The 14,798-nt window shown below is 50.1% G+C and overlaps 1 protein-coding gene across 1 annotated transcript in view; it reads right to left on the reverse strand.

Annotated features, from left to right (window-relative positions):
- Positions 1 to 14,798, reverse strand: part of DNAJA1 (DnaJ heat shock protein family (Hsp40) member A1) — a 219,653-nt gene that overhangs the window by 190,749 nt on the left and 14,106 nt on the right. The gene's annotated exons all lie outside the window — the stretch shown is intronic.

The raw sequence follows: 14,798 nt of genomic DNA on the forward strand, positions 1-14,798 counted from the left end.
TTAGTATTTAAGGGCTCCCCAGAACCTAGGAACTCAGATTCCTGCAACCTAAGAAGAAGAGGACTGCTAAGCTGAAAAACCCTGGAGAAGACGGAGACCCCAACTGCTTTGGCCCCAGCTCTACCGGCCTGTCTCCCCACTTCTAAAGACACTGCTCCAGCGACGCTTTCCACAGGGACCAGCAACCTCTGAAGCCTCAGAGGACTGCCCTGCATCTAGAAGGACCAAGAACTCCAGAGGACAGCGGCTCTGTTCACCAAAGACTGCAACTTTGAAACAAAGAAGCAACTTTGCAACAACTTGCATTTCCCGCCGGAAGCGTGAGACTTGCTACTCTGCACCAGACGCCCCCGGCTCGACTTGTGGAGAACAAACACTTCAGGGAGGACTCCCGGGCGACTGAGACCGTGAGTAGCCAGAGTTGACCCCCCTGAGGCCCCACAGCGACGCCTGCAGAGGGAATCCCGACGCTCCCCCTGACCGCGACTGCCTGCTTCGAAGATCCGACGCCTGGTAAAGACTCTGCACCCGCAGCCCCCAGGGCCTGAAGGATCCGACCTCCAGTGCAGGAGCGACCCCCAGGTGGCCCTCTCCCTTGCCCAGGTGGTGGCTACCCAGAAGAGCCCCCCCCACCTTGCCTGCATCGCTGGAGAGACCCTTGGTCTCCCATTGAAACCTATTGAAATCCCACGCGTGTTTGCACACTGCACCCGGCCGCCCCCGTGCTGCTGAGGGTGTACTTTGTGTGGACTTGTGCCCCCCCCCCCCCCCCCCCAGGTGCCCTACAAAACCCCCCCTGGTCTGCCCTCCGAAGACGTGGGTACTTACCTGCTGCCAGACTGGAACCGGGGCACCCCCTTCTCCATTGAAGCCTATGCGTTTTGGGCACCACTTGACCTCTGCACCTGACCGGCCCTGAGCTGCTGGTGTGGTAACTTTGGGGTTGCTCTGAACCCCCAACGGTGGGCTACCTTGGACCCAAACTTGAACCCCGTAGGTGGTTTACTTACCTGCAAAAACTAACAAACTCTTACTCCCCCCAGGAACTGTTGAAAATTGCACTAAGTGTCTAGTTTTAAAATAGCTACGTGATTTATGTGAAAACTGTATATGCTATTTTGCTAATTCAAAGTTCCTAAAGTACCTACCTGCAATACATTTCATTTGAAGTATTACATGTAAATCTTTAACCTGTGGTTCTTAAAATAAACTAAGAAAATATATTTTTCTATACAAAAACCTATTGGCCTGGAATTGTCTGAGTGTGTGTTCCTCATTTATTGCCTGTGTGTGTACACCAAATGCTTAACACTACTCCTTTGATAAGCCTACTGCTCGACCACACTACCACAAAATAGAGCATTAGTATTATCTCTTTTTGCCACTATCTTACCTCTAAGGGGAACCCTGGGACTCTGTGCATACTATTCCTTACTTTGAAATAGTACATACAGAGCCAACTTCCTACAAATCCGAAGGTATATCTATACGTGCAAACTCATGGTTTTCAGGAGCCAGGCTGTGAAGTGAAGACGGATCCATGTGGAGAATTTGGCCCTCGCTCATTGTTAGCATGGAGAGCATCACTGGTAGAGTGATGCTGTGGTTCTGTGAGAGGAGAAGGAGCTCTGTATACCAAAACTGGCGAGGCCACGCTGGAGCAATCAAAAAGAGCTTGCAGCGTTCGATCTTGATCCCCGCCAGAACCCTTGGTATTTGGGGAATGGGAGGAAAAGCGTAACCATAAATACCTGACCATGCCATGGAAAATGCATTCCTCCGAAGAGCCCCGTGGAGGTCTCAACTTGCAAAGAATCGGCATTTCGCATTCTGCAGGGTGGCGAAGAGATTCAGGTTTGGTTTCCCCCATTTTGAGAGGACTTGATTCAACACTCAATCATCCAACCACGAGTGGGAGCTGGATCATGGAGACCCGCTCAGAGAATCCGCTATGATGTTCTGTACGCCTGGGACATGTTCTGCTCAAAGGTTTATCTGCTGGCTGATAAACCATTCCCAAATGCGCAGAGATTCTCTCGTTATAGAGCAGAGACCTGGTTCCCCCCGCTTGTTGATATAATGCATTGTTGTCCGTCTGAATGAGTACTGATGAGCCTTTTATTTTTGCAAGAAAAGCGCTAATCGAACAGCTTTCAATTCGAGGTAATTGATGTGAAAGACCTTCTGATGTGGTTTCTATTTGCCCCTGACTCGTAGGTGCTGGAAGAAGGCACCCCAACCCTCGAGAGAAGCATCTGTCATAATTACCCATGGAGCTTGTTGGGGGAGAAAAGTCCCCTCGATAAGTGACACTCCTGAGTCCACCAAGTTAGAGGCGATATCATGGGCTTCGTTATTCTGATGACATCGTCGAAAGACCCCCTGGACTGCGTCCACTGAAGGTCTAGCTGCTCTTGTAGAGGCCTCATTCTGAGACAACAGAATGGTACCAGAGGAATGCAAGAGGACATCATCCCTAACAGGGACTTGAAGCGGCGAACTGAAACATATGTTTTTTCGTAAGCGCCTCGTGAGGAATATGAGCTTTCTCAGTCTGTCCTCTGTAAGAGTTGCACTGTTGGTAGAAGTGTCCAATATCGCCCCTAGAAATGTTCTCCTTAAGGGCTGGAAGGCTGACTTGTTGCGGTTGACCGATAAGCCTAGGATCGTGAACAGCTCGATGCAAGAGCATGTAGACTTCAGTGCCTGAGACCTGGTGTAGGAAGTTGGCTCTGTATATACTATCTTAAAGTAAGAGATGGTGTGCACAGAGTCCAAGTGTTCCCCTTAGAGGTTGATAGAATGGTCTAATTTTGCCACTAATGCTCTATTTTGTGTAAGTGTGGTCGAGCAGTAGGCTTATCAGAGGGTAGTGTTAAGCATTTGTTGTACACATACAGGCAATAAATGAGGCACACACTCAAGACAACTGTAGGCCAATAATTTTTACATAGAAAAATATATTTTCTTAATTTATTTTTAGAACTACAAGTTCAAGATTTGAAGTAAACACATAAAATGCAAGGTACTCCACACAGTTACGTTAGGAACTTTGAATTAGAGCAGTAACATACACAGTTTTAGTTAAAATGGCAATAAGCTATCTTAGAAGTGGACATGGTGCAAAAATCAACAGTTCCTGGGGGAGGTAAGTAATGGTTAGTTTTGCAGGTAAGTAAGGCACTTACAAGTTCAAGTTCCTGGGCCTAGGCAGCCCACCGTTGGGGGTTCAAAGCAACCCAAAGTCACAGCACCAGCAACACAGGGCCGGTCAGGTGCAGAGGTCAAAAGGAGGGCCCAAAACACATGGGTGCCTATGAAGAACAGGGGTGCTCCGGTTCCAGTCTGCCAGCAGGTTGGGGGGGGACACAAGTAGGCACACAACACACCCTCTGGGGCACAGGGGCAACCGGGTGCACTGTACAAAGCAGGCACCAGTTTTGTATAGGAATCAAAGGAGTGACCCGGGGGTCACTCTAGCGGTGCAGGCAGGGCACAGGGGGGGCTTCTCGGGCCAGCCACCGACTGGGCTAGGCAGAGGGTCACTCCTGCACTGGAGATCAGTTCCTTCTGGTCCTGGAGGCTGCGGGTGCAGTGCTTGGTCGAGGCATCAGGTTCCTGGTTACAGGCAGTCACGGTCAGGGGGAGACTCGAGAGGCCTCCCTGTAGTGTTGGTTCTCTGGAGCTAGTTCCGGGTTGGGGTTTAGGAGGGGGGAGAGAGATGTGTTGGTGGGGGGGGGGGGGGAGGGGGGGGTGGTCAGGTGCAGTGTGTGAAGTCTCTCACTCACTTCTGGCGGGAAGAGTGAGTTCTTTGAAAGTTTTTAGAAGTTGCAAAAATGTTGCTGTAGGTGAACAGTGCTGCTGTTCTCTGGACTTTCTTGGCCCTTCTGATTTCAGGGCAGTCCTCTGAGGCTTCAGAGGTCGCTGGTCCCTGTCAAATGCGTGGCTGTGCAGTTTTGAGTCTGGAGACAGGCCGGTAGGGCTGGGGCCAAAGCAGTTGTCTCCGCTGTCTCTGCAGGGCTTTCAGGTTAGCAGTCCTCGTTTCAGGTTGCAGGCATCTGATTTCCTGGTTTCTGGGGTGCCCCTAAATACTGAAGTTAGGGGTGTGTTTAGGTCAGGAGGCCAGTAGCCAATGGCTACTGTCCTGGAGGGCGGCTACACCTTTGTGCCTCTCCCTGAGGGCACATCCCTAATCCCATTGGGGGGGGGGGGGGGGGGGGGGGGAATCCTCCAATCTCAAGATAGGCAGGGGTCACCTCAGGGGTTGTTGTGACTGGTGGATGACTCCTCCTTGTTTTTCTCATTATCTCCTCCAGCCTTGCGGCCAAAAGTGGGGGCAGTGGCCGGAGATCATCTCCACTAGCTGAGATGCTGGGGTGCTGTAACAAAAGGCATGAGCCTTTGAGGCTCACCGCCAGGTGTTACAGTTCCTGCAGGGGAGGTGAGAAGAACCTCCACCCAGTGCAGGCTTTGTTGCTGGCCACAGAGTGACAAAGGCACTCTCCCCATGTGGCCACTAACTCGTCTGGTTGTGGCAGGCTGGCAGAGACTGGTCAGCCTAGCATTAGGAGTCTGCCTGTGTAGGAAGTTGGCTCTGTATATACTATTTCAAAGTAAGAAATAGTGTGCACAGAGTCCAAGGGTTCCCCTTAAAGGTAAGATAGTGGCAAAAAGAGATAATTCGAATGCTCTATTTTGTGGTAGTGTGGTCGAGCAGTAGGCTTATCAGAGGGTAGTGTTAAGCATTTGTTGTACACACACAGGCAATAAATGAGGAACACACTCCCAAGACTTACTCCAGCCCCAATAGATTTTTATATTGAAAAATATATTTTTTTATTTAAAGAACCACGGGTTCAAGATTTACAAGTAATACTTCAAATGAAAGGTATTTCACTTAGGTACGCTAGGATCTTTGAATAATCACAATAGCATGTACAGTCTTTGTAAAAATGGCAATAAGCTATTTTGAAAGTGGACATTGCAAAAATCAACAGTTCCTGGGGGAGGTAAGTAAAAGTTAATTTTGCAGGTAAGTAAAACACATACAAGTCTCAAAGTTTGGTCCAAGGTAGCCCACCGTTGGGGGTTCAAGGCAACCCCAAAGTTACCACAAAAGCAGCTCAGGCCCGGTCAGGTGCAGAGGTCAAAGAGGTGCCTAAAACAAATAGGCTTCAATGGAGAACAGGGGTGCCCCGGTTCCAGTCTGCCAGCAGGTAAGTACCCGCATCCTCTGGGGGGCAGATCAGGGGGGTTTTGTAGGGCACCCGTGGAAGGGGGGGGGGCACAAGCAGGCACAGAAAGTACGCCCTCAGCGGCACAGGGGCAGCCGGGAGCAGTGTGCAAGCAGGCGTCAGGTTTTAGATAGAAAGTAATAGAGGGACCAGGGAGTCTCTTCAACGATGCAGGCAGGCACGGGGGCTCCTCGGGGTAGCCACCACCTGGGCTAGGTAGAGGGTCACTCCTGCACTGGAGTTCAGTACCTTCAGGCCCTGGGGGCTGCGGGTGCAGTGTTGGTTCCAAGGTTCCCTTGTTACAGGCAGTAGCGATCAGGGGGAGCATCTGTATTCTCTGCAGGCATAGCTTTGGGGGTCAGGGGAGTCGTCTCTGGTTACTCACGGGCTCGCAGTCGCCAGGGAGTCCTCCCTGTAGTGATGGTTTTCCGCAGGTCGAGCCGGAGGCGTCTGGTGCAAAGTGAAAAGTCTCACGCTTCCGGCGGGAAACCTGAAGTCTTTAAAGTTGTTTCTTTGTTGCAAGAAAGTTGCAGGTTGTTGAACAGGGCTGCTGTTCACTGGAGTTTCTTGGTCCTTGGTTGCAGGGCAGTACTCTGAGGCTTCATGGGTCGCTGGTCCCTGTTTGATGCGTCGCTGTTGCAGTTTTCTTCGAAGTTGGGAGACAGGCCGGTAGGGCTGGGGCCAAGGCAGTTGTCTCAGTCTTCTCTGCAGGGCTTCAGGTCAGCAGTCCTTCAGGTCAGCAGTTCTTCTGGTTAAGGTTGCAGGAATCTAGTTTCCTGGGTTCGGGGGAGCCCCTAAATACTGAATTTAGGGGGGGGGTTTAGGTCTGGGAGGGCAGTAGCCAATGGCTACTGTCCTTGAGGGTGGCTTCACCCTCTTTGTGCCTCCTCCCTGTGGGGAGGGGGGCCCATCCCTAATCCTATTGGGGGAATCCTCCACTCACAAGATGGAGGATTTCTAAAGGCAGGGGTCACCTCAGCTCACAACACCTTAGGGGCTGTCCTGACTGGTGGGTGACTCCTTGTTTTCGTAATTATTTCCTCCAGCCTTGTCGCCAAAAGTGGGGGCAGTGGCCAGAGGGGCTGGCATCTCCACTAGCTGGGATGTCCTGTGGTGTTGTAACAAAGGGGGTGAGCCTTTGAGGCTCACCGCCAGGTGCTACAGTTTCTGCAGGGGGAGGTGAGAAGCACCTCAACCTAGTACAGGCTTTGTTCCTGGCCACAGAGTGACAAAGGCACTTTCCCCAGGAGGCCAGCAACATGTCTGGTGTGTGGCAGGCTGGCAGAAACTAGTCAACCGACACTGGAAGTCGGGTATGTTTTCAGGGGGCATCTGGGTGTATTTTACAATAAATTGTACACTGGCATCAGTGTGCATTTATTGTGCTGAGAAGTTTGATACCAAGTGTAAAGAAATGGCTCCCTGTTGCAGTTACCCCCCACTTTTTGCCTGATACTGATGCTGACTTGACTGAGAAGTGTGCTGGGACCCTGCTAACCAGGCCCCAGCACCAGTGTTCTTTCACCTAAAATGTACCATTGTTTCCACAATTGGCACACCCTGGCATCCAGATAAGTCCCTTGTAACTGGTACCTCTGGTACCAAGGGCCCTGATGCCAGGGAAGGTCTCTAAGGGCTGTAGCATGTATTATGCCACCCTAGAGACCCCTCACTCAGCACAGACACACTGCTTACAAGCCTGTGTGTGCTGGTGAGAACAAAATGAGTAAGTCGACATGGCACTCCCCTCAGGGTGCCATGCCAGCCTCTCACTGCCTATGCAGTATAGGTAAGACACCCCTCTAGCAGGCCTTACAGCCCTAAGGCAGGGTGCACTATACCATAGGTGAGGGTACCAGTGCATGAGCACTGTGCCCCTACAGTGTCTAAGCAAAACCTTAGACATTGTAAGTGCAGGGTAGCCATAAGAGTATATGGTCTGGGAGTCTGTTTTACACGAACTCCACAGCACCATAATGGCTACACTGAAAACTGGGAAGTTTGGTATCAAACTTCTCAGCACAATAAATGCACACTGATGCCAGTGTACATTTTATTGTAAAATACACCACAGAGGGCACCTTAGAGGTGCCCCCTGAAACTTAACCGACTATCTGTGTAGGCTGACTGGTTCCAGCAGCCTGCCACACTAGAGACATGTTGCTGGCCCCATGGGGAGAGTGCCTTTGTCACTCTGAGGCCAGTAACAAAGCCTGCACGGGGTGGAGATGCTAACACCTCTCCCAGGCAGGAATTGTCACACCTGGCGGTGAGCCTCAAAGGCTCACCTCCTTTGTGCCAACCCAGCAGGACACTCCAGCTAGTGGAGTTGCCCGCCCCCTCCGGCCAGGCCCCCACTTTTGGCGGCAAGGCCGGAGAAGATAATGAGAAAAACAAGGAGGAGTCACTGGCCAGTCAGGACAGCCCCTAAGGTGTCCTGAGCTGAGGTGACTCTAACTTTTAGAAATCCTCCATCTTGCAGATGGAGGATTCCCCCAATAGGGTTAGGATTGTGACCCCCTCCCCTTGGGAGGAGGCACAAAGAGGGTGTACCCACCCTCAGGGCTAGTAGCCATTGGCTACTAACCCCCCAGACCTAAACACGCCCTTAAATTTAGTATTTAAGGGCTGCCCTGAACCCTAGAAAATTAGATTCCTGCAACAAGAAGAAGGACTGCCCAGCTGAAAACCCCTGCAGCGGAAGACCAGAAGACGACAACTGCCTTGGCTCCAGAAACTCACCGGCCTGTCTCCTGCCTTCCAAAGATCCTGCTCCAGCGACGCCTTCCGAAGGGACCAGCGACCTCGACATCCTCTGAGGACTGCCCCTGCTTCGAAAAGACAAGAAACTCCCGAGGACAGCGGACCTGCCCCAAGAAAAGCTGCAACTTTGTTTCCAGCAGCTTTAAAGAACCCTGCAAGCTCCCCACAAGAAGCGTGAGACTTGCAACACTGCACCCGGCGACCCCGACTCGGCTGGTGGAGACCCGACACCTCAGGAGGGACCCCAGGACTACTCTGATACTGTGAGTACCAAAACCTGTCCCCCCTGAGCCCCCACAGCGCCGCCTGCAGAGGGAATCCCGAGGCTTCCCCTGACCGCGACTCTTTGAACCTAAAGTCCCGACGCCTGGGAGAGACCCTGCACCCGCAGCCCCCAGGACCTGAAGGACCGGACTTTCACTGGAGAAGTGACCCCCAGGAGTCCCTCTCCCTTGCCCAAGTGGAGGTTTCCCCGAGGAATCCCCCCCTTGCCTGCCTGCAGCGCTGAAGAGATCCCGAGATCTCTCATAGACTAACATTGCGAACCCGACGCTTGTTTCTACACTGCACCCGGCCGCCCCCGCGCCGCTGAGGGTGAAATTTCTGTGTGGACTTGTGTCCCCCCCGGTGCCCTACAAAACCCCCCTGGTCTGCCCTCCGAAGACGCGGGTACTTACCTGCAAGCAGACCGGAACCGGGGCACCCCCTTCTCTCCATTCTAGCCTATGTGTTTTGGGCACCACTTTGAACTCTGCACCTGACCGGCCCTGAGCTGCTGGTGTGGTGACTTTGGGGTTGCTCTAAACCCCCAACGGTGGGCTACCTTGGATCAAGAACTAAGCCCTGTAAGTGTCTTACTTACCTGGTTAACCTAACAAATACTTACCTCCCCTAGGAACTGTGAAAATTGCACTAAGTGTCCACTTTTAAAACAGCTATTTGTGAATAACTTGAAAAGTATACATGCAATTTTGATGATTTGAAGTTCCTAAAGTACTTACCTGCAATACCTTTCGAATGAGATATTACATGTAGAATTTGAACCTGTGGTTCTTAAAATAAACTAAGAAAAGATATTTTTCTATATAAAAACCTATTGGCTGGATTTGTCTCTGAGTGTGTGTACCTCATTTATTGTCTATGTGTATGTACAACAAATGCTTAACACTACTCCTTGGATAAGCCTACTGCTCGACCACACTACCACAAAATAGAGCATTAGTATTATCTATTTTTACCACTATTTTACCTCTAAGGGGAACCCTTGGACTCTGTGCATGCTATTCCTTACTTTGAAATAGCACATACAGAGCCAACTTCCTACACCAAGCTTCCCAGTTTTCAGTATAGCCATCATGGTACTGTGCAGTTTGTGTTTGACAAACTCCCAGACCATATACTCTTACAGCTACCCTGCACTTACAATGTCTAAGGTTTTGCTTAGACACTGTAGGGGCATAGTGCTCATGCTCCTATGCCCTCACCTGGGGTATAGTGCACCCTGCCTTAGGGCTGTAAGGCCTGCTAGAGGGGTGACCTACCTATGCCACAGGCAGTGTGATGTTGGCATGGCACCCAGAGGGGAGTGCCATGTCGACTTAGTCATTTTCTTCCCACCAGCACACACAAGCTGTGAGGCAGTGTGCATGTGCTGAGTGAGGTGTCCCCAGGGTGACATAAGACATGATGTAGTCCTTAGAGACCTTCCCTGGCATCAGGGCCCTTGGTACCTGGGGTACCATTTACAAGGGACTTATCTGAGTGCTAGGGCTGTGCCAATTGTGGAGACAAAGGTAACGTTTAGGGGAAGAACACTGGTGCTGGGGCCTGGTTAGCAGGGTCCCAGCACACTTTCAATCAAAACTTCGCATTAGCAAAGGCAAAAAATAAGAGGTAACCATGCCAAGGAGGCATTTCCTTACACTAGTCCTACAAGATATAATTTTTTTTAAGTTTGATAAGTAGAACGATTTGCCAGCCAGTCAACACCACTGGCCTCTGCACAACACAATATGCATTCTGCACTCTACTGGAAGGAGAAGTCACAGCCTCCTATTAAATACACACAGCTATTCCACTTTTTACACGGCTTCTTCTCCACTTCTCCACTCACCTGCCCCTTGACATTACACGTGAGCCCCCCCCCCCCCCCAACTACAGAGCAACTTGTAAGTGGGTATAATGTTGCAGATGAGTACACTTGCAGCTCCTAGATCCCCTTCCTACATCCATGGTTTCCCACATTCATACACCATTGTGATAGAACCATCTTCTGTTCCCCCATTGTAAGGAAATACCTCCTTGGCATGGTTACCCCCTGACTTTTTGCCTTTGCTGATGCTATGTTTTGAATTGAAAGTGTGCTGAGGCCTGCTAACCAGGCCCCAGCACCAGTGTTCTTTCCCTAACCTGTACTTTTGATCCCACAATTGGCACACTCTGGCATCCAGATAAGTCCCTTGTAAGTGGTACCCCTGGTACCAAGGGCCCTGATGCCAAGGAAGGTCTCTAAGGGCTGCAGCATGTCTTATGCCACCCTGGAGACCCCTCACTCAGCACAGACACACTGCTTGCCAGCTTGTGTGTGCTGGTGAGAACAAAACGAGTAAGTCGACATGGCACTCCCCTCAGGGTGCCATGCCAGCCTCTCACTGCCTATGCAGATATAGATAAGTCACCCCTCTAGTAGGCCTTACAGCCCTAAGGAAGGGTGCACTATACCATAGGTGAGGGCACCAGTGCATGAGCACTGTGCCCCTACAGTGTCTAAGCAAAACCTTAGACATTGTAAGTGCAGGGTAGCCATAAGAGTATATGGTCTGGGAGTCTGTTTTACACGAACTCCACAGCACCATAATGGCTACACTGAAAACTGGGAAGTTTGGTATCAAACTTCTCAGCACAATAAATGCACACTGATGCCAGTGTACCTTTTATTGTAAAATACACCACAGAGGGCACCTTAGAGGTGCCCCCTGAAACCTTACCCGACTATCTGTGTAGGCTGACTGGTTCCAGCAGCCTGCCACAACCGAGACATGTTGCTGGCCCCATGGGGAGAGTGCCTTTGTCACTCTGAGGCCAGTAACAAAGCCTGCACTGGGTGGAGATACTAACACCTCCCCCAGGCAGGAGCTGTCACACCTGGCGGTGAGCCTCAAAGGCTCACCCCTTTGTGCCAGCACCGCAGGACACTCCAGCTAGTGGAGTTGCCTGCCCCCTCCAGCCACGGCCCCCACTTTTGGCGGCAAGGCCGGAGAAACTAATGAGAACAAGGAGGAGTCACTGGCCAGTCAGGACCCACCCTAAGGTGTCCTGAGCTGAAGTGACTAACTTTTAGAAATCCTCCATCTTGCAGATGGAGGATTCCCCCAATAGGATTAGGGATGTGACCCCCTCCCCTTGGGAGGAGGCACAAAGAGGGTGTACCCACCCTCAGGGCTAGTAGCCATTGGCTACTAACCCCCCCAGACCTAAAACACGCCCTTAAATTTAGTATTTAAGGGCTCCCCTGAACGTAAAACTTTAGATTCCTGCAACTAACAAGAAGAGGACTGCTGAGCTGAAAAACCCCTGCAGAGGAAGAACAGAAGACACCAACTGCTTTGGCCCTAGACTTACCGGCCTGTCTCCTGCCTTCCAAAGAAACCTGCTCCAGCGACGCTTTCCAAGGGACCAGCGACCTCTGAATCCTCTGAGGACTGCCCTGCTTCAAGAAAGACAAGAAACTCCCGAGGACAGCGGCACTGCTCCAAAAGAACTGCAACTTTGTTTCAAGGAGCAGATTTAAAGACCCCTGCAACTCCCCGCAAGAAGCGTGAGACTTGCAACACTGCACCCGGCGACCCCGACTCGACTGGTGGAGAACCAACACCTCAGGGAGGACCCTCCGGCGACTCCAAGACTGTGAGTAACCAAAGTTGTCCCCCCTGAGCCCCCACAGCGACGCCTGCAGAGGGAATCCTGTGGCTCCCCCTGACCGCGACTGCCTGAACTCCATTTCCCGACGGCTGGAAAAGACCCTGCACCCGCAGCCCCCAGCACCTAAAGGGACTGAACTCCTGTGCAGGAGTGACCCCCAGGAGGCCCTCTCCCTTGCCCAGGTGGTGGCTACCCCGAGGAGCCCCCCCCCCCCTTGCCTGCCTGCGACGCTGAAGAGATCCCTTGATCTCTCATTGAAAACCATTGTAAACCCGACGCGTGTTTGCACACTGCACCCGGCCGCCCCCGCGCTGCTGAGGGTGTACTTTCTGTGTGGACTTGTGTCCCCCCCCGCTCCCCCCCCCGGTGCCCTACAAAACCCCCCTGGTCTGCCCTCCGAAGACGCGGGTACTTACCTGCTGGCAGACTGGAACCGGGGCATCCCCTTCTCTCCATTGAAGCCTAAGCGTTTTGGGCACCTCTTTGACCTCTGCACCTGACCGGCCCTGAGCTGCTGGTGTGGTGACTTTGGGGTGGCTCTGAACCCCCAGCGGTGGGCTACCTTGGACCAAGAACTGAAACCTGTAAGTGACCTAGTTACCTGTGAAACCTAACAAAACTTTACCTCCCCCAGGAACTGTGAAAATTGCACTAAGTGTCCACTTTTAAAACAGCTTATTGTGTTTTATGTAAAAAGTATACATGCTAATGTAATGATTTAAAGTTCCTAAAGTACTTACCTGCGATACCTTTCAAATATTACATGTAGAATTTGAACCTGTGGTTCTTAAAATAAACTAAGAAAATATATTTTTCTATAACAAAACCTATTGGCTGGATTTGTCTCCGAGTGTGTGTTCCTCATTTATTGCCTGTGTGTATGTACAACAAATGCTTAACACTACTCCTTGGATAAGCCTACTGCTGGACCACACTACCACAAAATAGAGCATTAGAATTCTCTCTTTTTGCCACAATCTTACCTCTAAGGGGAACCCTTGGACTCTGTGCATGCTATTCCTTACTTTGAAATAGCACATACAGAGCCAACTTCCTACACCCATCTCCTGTACAACTCCTTAAACCATCCTTCCATCTAGGAGAACTCACTTTCCCATGGTTCCATCTCTGGTACCTCTCTCCCAATGCTTGGTCCTGTTCCTTTCTCCTCACTACTATCCCCTTGGCTTTGGTCTTTCTGAGCAGCTCCCCAAGGACCTCTACAGAGAAGAACAGTTCACTGGTTTCTCTACATTAGCATGAAAATGTCAAACCTACTGACTTTACCAGTACTAATTTTTTGTGTTAAGTCTTGCCTAAGACAGTGCATCTGGTTTCATTTACCAAACATTTTAGCTTATAGTGGGAATAAAAAGGCACCCACTTAACCAATGGTTGTCCTCACTGTCACTCATTTGCTTCCTTTTTAGGTCGAGCATAGCAGCGCGGAAGCGCTGCTTCTCTGACGTGTTGGTAGGTATCTGGGCTTTCAACCACACCCATCAGGACCACTTGTTCATGGCCTTGCTCTTCAAAACTCCTTTCATGACATTGGTAAATGGTTTATGTTTGTCCCTCCTTGGGGAGGTTGTTACAACCATGGCCATCCCCCGTTACATGGCTAATTGCACTTTGGCCGATAAATTTTACTGCAAGCAAGCTTATTTTTCCTTTTGTGTGCTCCTTCACAATGATGCTCATGGCAGCCGTAGCGCTGAGAATCGGCTCACTTATGTGAAACTGTTTTAGTTTTCATTTTCAATTTATGTGGCAAGAAAACTCATGTTAGGAGCTTACAATGCTAATAGCTCTAACTTGAGCAAATGCATTGCAGTGCAAATACTTATTTTAGGCTTCTATATCCAGGTCCACCCGATTTGTTCCTTGCATCACCTTGACCCTCACGCGGATCCTGTGAGGAAATATTCCTCTGAATCCATTTTCTGCAGCATGTCTGATGTTTTCAGAATATAAAAGTTGAAGATTTCCCAATTCTCTCACACACCCCCAAGTTTATTTTGTGTGGTAATCCAACTGAAAAAGAAGTGAGGGGATAAATTAGACCAGTGTGACCAGTCTCTAGGTCAAAATGATTACTGCATACTGATCTACTATACAAGTCCTAGTTTTGTGTGGAAATACAGTGTGTCTCCGCCAGCTTCCTTTCATTTTCATACCCTGCTGTTGCGAAACCAGTAGGGACCTAGTTACGAGGATTAAATCTTAACTGCCGTCCATTAGTCAAGATCAACATTCTTTTGGACACTGAAGTCCAACTTTTTTGAGGTGCAACTCCTCAATTCAATCAGATTTTGAAACTCCTTTTCTGAAGCTGGCTGAAAAGGTTGGTGTACTCATCATGTGAGGCCTAGAACTAGAATCTTGCAGGTTTCTACAAGTTTGAGTTCTAGATGGTCCATAGCATCCTATTATAAACTCTGCTTCAGAAGCAGAATTTGTCATCCACACCCTCCTTTAGTGTCTGCCTTGAATTTTCAAAGACGCGCATAAAAGAAATTTAAGAACACAACTTTGCATTTTATTTGTGAAGTGTGTCCATAGTCAATTCCTCCCCTTTGCTTGTCTTTTTGGACTCCAATGCCACACGACATTCATACTTTGGCAACAGACGTTACATACCCAATGGACCTCATCAAGGAAAATGCTATATCCCTAAAGAAAGGAGGTTTGTGGAATGTGGTTTGTAAGTGGACATATGGACATGCATGTAGAGCAAGAGGTCCACAGCCCATATTCTTAATGCAGTCCTGTGAACAAACCTTTCTGTAACATGGACTATCACAAAGTTTGTTTACTTAACTGTGCATCAGGTCTACAAATACTATGAGAAATACTTTACATTTGGAACTGGTATTTACA

This window comes from Pleurodeles waltl, chromosome 1_2 (genome assembly GCF_031143425.1).
Source record: "Pleurodeles waltl isolate 20211129_DDA chromosome 1_2, aPleWal1.hap1.20221129, whole genome shotgun sequence".
Classification (NCBI taxonomy): Eukaryota; Metazoa; Chordata; class Amphibia; order Caudata; family Salamandridae; genus Pleurodeles; species Pleurodeles waltl.